Source organism: Parasteatoda tepidariorum, chromosome 9 (assembly GCF_043381705.1).
Source record: "Parasteatoda tepidariorum isolate YZ-2023 chromosome 9, CAS_Ptep_4.0, whole genome shotgun sequence".
Classification (NCBI taxonomy): domain Eukaryota; kingdom Metazoa; phylum Arthropoda; class Arachnida; order Araneae; family Theridiidae; genus Parasteatoda; species Parasteatoda tepidariorum.
This window is the reverse complement of record NC_092212.1, coordinates 38,112,752-38,119,462: the sequence shown is the minus strand read 5'-3', so window position 1 is coordinate 38,119,462 and position 6,711 is coordinate 38,112,752.

Here is a 6,711-nt window from a genome sequence, read left to right as displayed (position 1 = left end):
TTTGCAATTTAGTAATCGATGATTTAATATTCTTTTTTTTCTTTAACAAGGCTTCCATATCCATTAGAATAAGAAAAATAATTTATTAAATCAAAAATCACAGAACAGAGCTGTTTACAAAAGTCTAACTGTCTAGCCCAAACAAAATGATTCCACTGACGCCTGTGAACGTGAACGGGGGAGAATACGAAATTGCAAAAAGAATTACAGTGGTATAAACGAAAAGAAAACAATAATAAAAGGGAAGGGGAAAACGAAAGTTTTTTGTAAATTATATTACAGGAATGACAATGGCAGAATACATCAGTAATTTAGCACATAAGTAATTAATCAATCAAATAAGTAAATAAGCACATTAAGCACCGTTTTGAATACACTTGAATTTGAAATATTACACTACGAACATTTCTTTCGTTTTAAGCTTAGCATATATGAATAAAATTCGAATGTTACTTTTTTATTGAATTATGACAATATTTTAGAAAAAATATTTGCCGAAACAACAACAAGCCAGGAATTTTGAATTAGAATATTTCAGTTGGGCTCCGGCGAGACTTGACCAAATGATTTAGCTAATCGGAGATGAACTTAGAATATTGAATTGTACATCGAAAACATTGAAACACTCCACACACAGGAATCGATACACATACACTATTTATTTTCTCAAGCTCAATGAATAATTAATTAGGATGCGCATAGCGCCATCTGTGGACTGTAGAATTAAACAGAAGATTTTTAAAAGCAATTAAAATGTTTTTTAAAAGGCATAACAATACTTTTAAGTTGGACGTCAGCATTCAAAATATGCAGATTCAACAGCAACTTATCAATTGATTCTTCGTTCTTGATAAACTATGTTACAACATGATATTCAAAACATTCTTATCATAATTCATGCCATAACCTTGAAACTCAGCAATTTTTTTATCAATAGTTTGCGGGTCTTGGTTTTATAAACTGTCTTCGTTAAGAACAAAGATAGATTTACGATATTTCTAATTGAAATTATTGGATCATATTCAAGACAAAACCATATTCAGTTATCTTTAGATTGTTCGACATATTTTAACACGTTCACGCCGGGGTGACCTACCGGTGGGTCACACTAGATTTTGTCATCTTGGCGTCACATCGGAGTAAAAACTGGTAACAAATAAATTTCATTTTGTAGTTTTTTCCGGGAATAATAAAAATCCATAACTACCAATTGTTTTTAACCGATGCAATTTTTATATTGAATTGCTTTTTCACCGTGAAAAATTTCCTTGCAGTGAATTGTTAAGAATAACTCCTCCTGAATATTATCTAATATTGAAATAGTTCTTCTACCAGGATTTTCTCTTTTCCCGTACCAGTATTTTCACTTTTCCCGGCGTGAACGTGTTAAGTAAACAGTGAAATAGTTATGAAAAATTTTGTGAAACTAATCGCTTGCTTTTGGAAATATCAAAAGTATCCTAATTTGTTTTTCTGGATTATCTAAACATTCAACAGGTAGCTTAACTGCTCTATTAATTATTTGGAATTATCTTGGGTATATTCCTATTATTATATATTGCATGTATATTGCTATTTATTATAATTAGTATTAACAGCATAATTAGGTTTTATTTGGTTTTAATTCTGTTTCTGCCTTACTAGTTATTTATTCTTGGGTAAGAAGCAGTTCTATATATGGTTCTGCATTAGTTCACGCCAAATCGCAGCTACAATTCGTTGAGGTAACAATATGTCGTAAACACAATTAGTCAAGGGCCATTATTTATCTCAGTAACATTTTATCACGTGCACAATTCGTCGCGACGACAAGTCACAGTGGTAAATTCGTTTCAGGCACGACTCATCAAAGTGCAATTCGTTGACAAATTTAAGTGCAAATATTTTAACACTGTTGTTGTTTCTAATGCCACTTGCCAATACTAGGCAGCCTGCTTGGTCAAATCAAGTGAATATAAGGCAGAGGGTGCGTTTCTTGTTTTTCAGCAGAGCCATTCGACAAGGATATGACTTCAGCCACACACACGTCGTACCCCGGTTCAGAGGACGGTCAAATTCATACATCCATTTAATCATTCACAGATCGTAATTTTGACCTCAACCAGAGAACGATCAATCTCCAATTCAGTGCCCCCAGAGATATTGATTTATTATGGGAACCTGGAGCACTTTGTGACCCGAGAGATTTGACGAGTACCGCACGGGGAATCATCGGCTGGCGGGAATCGAACTCACGACCCCTTGGACACTGTTTCCTTTCTCTCAGTTACTTATCACACATTGTTCCTACGGTCCTTGAAAAATTTTAGTTGTTGAAGTAAATTTAGGTTAATGCTAGATGATATTTCTTTTTTTTAATACCCCACACAGTCGCTAAGTGGTTGCGAAACTGGAATTTTCTTGCATATATACTTTCTTTGGAAAGCAAATTTTAGTGGTACTGACACAGAAATTAAGTTATCGACATTTGTTTAATTTTTGTTACCACTTTTTAAAATTTACAAGACTCGCGAAAACCCTGTTCACATCAATACCAAAACGTAAATTTCCATCCCTTTAACCCTTTGGGGACGGGTGATTCAGAAAAGCATTCGTACAAAATCAGAATCAAGTTGTAATTAAATAAAAAGCGGTAACTTAAAAGTAGTCGTTGCTAATTTGACAGAATTGCTTTGCTTTTACTGTAATTATTGTTAGTTTAATCATATATATAATCAATGTTAATTCAAAGTATAACTAAATAGTTTTATTTTGAACAAAGTAATGGTGAATTAAATAAATCAAACAATTATAACTCCGTCCACAAATAAACTGCTAAAGAAATACTTTGATTACCAGTTTTATCTTTGTACCCTGATTGATACGGTTTTTTGCTGTCACGTATTTGTGACAGTCGACGCGAAAGGGTTAATAATGAATGGTTTTAGGATATTGCACTAAAAAGTAAGTATTACACTAAAAGCGTCGCGTCAGCCATCGGTGGCTGACACTGGACTTTCCATTTAGGCCGCGTCAACCACCGGTGGCTGACACCGGCGGCTGAGTTATGAAATTTATTTTATAAATAACGAAAAATAAAAGTCAATAAGTTCCTAATAGGTCGTGGTAAATATACTTACCATCTTAAAATGGCGTTAAATTTTTTTTTAATATACTAAATGAGTTATTTTTTCTTATATCAATTACAATTCTTATATCAATTTCAATTCCAAAAATACTTTAATTTATCTTTAGTAGAAATAAATGGCCCATTAAAGGGTTAAGGGCGGGAAGAACTTAGCGAATTATTTAAGGTAAAATTTTAAATAAATTATATCTTGATAATGTTATTTCGATTCAGTCAGAATAAATATTGAATACTATTTTCTAAGTTAAAAATCTGTCTGCAAAAAAATTCAGTACCTTAATCGTCAGACTATAACGAATTCAAATTTATTATGACCTTTAAATCTCGTTATCTTTGATGACGATAATAATGAATACTTTTCCTTAATCTCCTTTCATTTTCGTAACATTTTATCATTTGAGTTTCAAATTTGCATATAATAGTTTTCCTTCTCATGTAGAAATAAAATGAATAATATTTTAAAAATAATTTAAAAAATTCAAATTTGCTCACCATGGCATAAGTTTTTTTATTTCATTACGGTCGCTTATATTAAGGTAACCAGTTAATATCTCTTTATGCTAATTATCTGCATAATCATTATATCAGTGTTCGTACGATCTTCTTAGAAATACTAGTAGCAAAAGTAAGAAAATAAGATATAATTTTATAAATTCGTAATAACCACTACGTTTAATATTGCCCAAGCATGGAGGTAGCGGGTTCGAAGCCCGCTGTTACTTTAGATGTATCTTCGTGCTGTTCTTCTCTGTAGTATACTATCTGTCAAAAGCTTATAAGCCTAAATTGAACACACAAGCCTACAAATGTATGTAATTCCAATAAACAATAATATCATATATCATATTTAGAATTATTAATGCCTCACGCTTAAACTTCCATTCATAGAAATTTATAATAATAATAATATCAAAATAAATGAAATAATGAAAAGTATTGGAATGGTACTCATAAAAACTAAATCTTCAGGGCCTCCACTTCCTGCGAAAATAAATATGTGGTAGCTAGGATTTTTCTGTGCATGCAAAGTATGTACTTATGTACAACTTACGTATGTACTTGTATAACTACATACTTTGTTAATACTTATGCGCATGTAATGCATGGATGTACAAAAAAATAGTTATATGCACAATGTATGCATGTGCATACAACGTATACATGTACATAATTACAAGTAATGTACAAATACGTGCGTACATTTAAATATATGTAATTACAATATACACATACATTGTGCATACATTAAAAAAATTTATATGAGTAAAGTTATTAAAATTTGTTTTAAAATTATTCTAAGGTATATGAAACTCGACCTCATATTTTTTAGAAAGCAAACGATAATTTTATTTGGAATTTCTAAATATTAATTCCACACATAAAATTTACCGTTTTTCTTACCATTTAAAAAATTTCTATGAATCATGCATTATGTTATAAAAAAAATAAATCTGTATTGTCAAACATTTCATGAAAATACCTGAAAATAATTTTTTATTCAGAGAATTTCAAAATGATATAGAACAATTAAAGCTGAAAACTAAATTTAAATATCGTTTGATTTTGTCATTTAACTTGCTTGAGTCATTAAAAGTTAACTTACATGCATTTTATTTATTGCATTGTACACATATTTAGACATAAATGTAATGTACATATGTATACGTGTAATGTATGTACGCATGTACAATGTATGTACATACATTCATGTATTGTACGTGCATATATAGTACATATGGATATGCATACATGGAACATACGTGTATTGTACATGTGTGGATACATTCATTGTACATATATACATTGCACCATATGCATAGATAGGGATAGCATGCATGTACACATGTAAAATTTGTACGAAAGAATTATGCCCAATATATTTATGCACATACGTACTGTATATGTACACACATATGTACATTATATGAACATTATATGTTCATTTCATCATATGTACATTATATGAATATACATCTGTACGCTATATGTATATACATCTGTACGCTATATGTATATACATCTGTACAATATATGCATCTCAAATGTGTGTATGTACGTACGTTATGCATGTCGAATGCATGTATGAATATATGTGAAATATAAATACGCCCAATGTACGTACAATAGTTCACAAATGTATTATGCATATTTGGATACTTACATTGAGCATGAACATATTATGTACATGTACATAAATACACTGGACATGCATATCATGTACATGTATACATACATATATTGTACATCCTACAGATATACCTATATTGTACATGCATACATATATTGTACTGTTCATAAATAAATTGCACATACATGCATGGGACATACATTGTACAGACAATGTATGTATGTTCGTACAAACACAAGTACTTGTATATACATGCGTACATGAACATAGATATACATTTTACATACACAAATATTTGCATAAAATGCATATATTCATTGTGTATAAATGTACATGCCTACATTGTTTGCACATACATACGTAATTATTATCTATATACATACGTACATATATTTTATACCTACAATATAAGTGTATGTACATGTGTGTGATACTAAAATGTCTGAACATATGCACTAGATAAAATCATATGTACATACATTTCAGTTACATTCATTTGTACGTATACAAATACGTACAAAATGCAGTACATGTTAATACGTGCAAAATGTATCATTATAAAATACATTCTACTATCTACTGTAAAATATAATCATTTATAAGAATACAATAGTCTTGTAATCGTGTAATTAGATTACATGTAATCATAATTACATGTAATCAAATTACATGTAATCAAATTACATGTAATCATATATTTTGATTACTTGTAATCATAATTACTTGTAATCGTTTTTGTTGTGATTACTTGTAATCGCAATTACTTGGAATCATGATTACAAGTAATTGATTACTGTAATCAAAATTGTAATCATGATTACAGCTGAAATCAAAATTTTTTGAAAGTTGTAATCAGGATTACAAGTAATTGATTACTGTAATCAAAAAATGAAATCGATTACATTTTTGGCCAACTCTGATATCAATGTTGCCAATTCCTGGAAAACGTTGCACAACATTTCTTTTTGCTTGCTTTCTTAAATCGTGTGAAATAAAAAAACAAAACAAATTAAAGCTATTATTTTGATTCCCAGTAAAGTAGAGAGTTGCAACAAATTTAAATAATACTTTCTGCTCACTTTAAAGAAACTAATGAAATAATTATAAACAATGTTTCTTACAGACGAGTTTCTTCTACAGTGAAACAAAAGTCAAATTTTTCTTACCTCGTATTTGATTTGCTAAGAGCGAGTCAGCATAAAACCCTCCATTTTCAGTGGTCCAATCAAATCCTATGCTCTTGCAACGCCATACAGTTTATCAAATAGTTGTTTCTTTTTGAAAAGCGAATGTTCTACTTATTTACCGAAATGCGTCCTCAAGTTTAGGATTCCAGTAAGACTACGAAGCTATAATCTTTTTTTTAATAATTCCATGATATATATAGTAAAAAATAGCACGAATTAAATTTCTGTCTGACGTGTTTAACTTGAAAAAGCTTTTATATTGTTTTTAA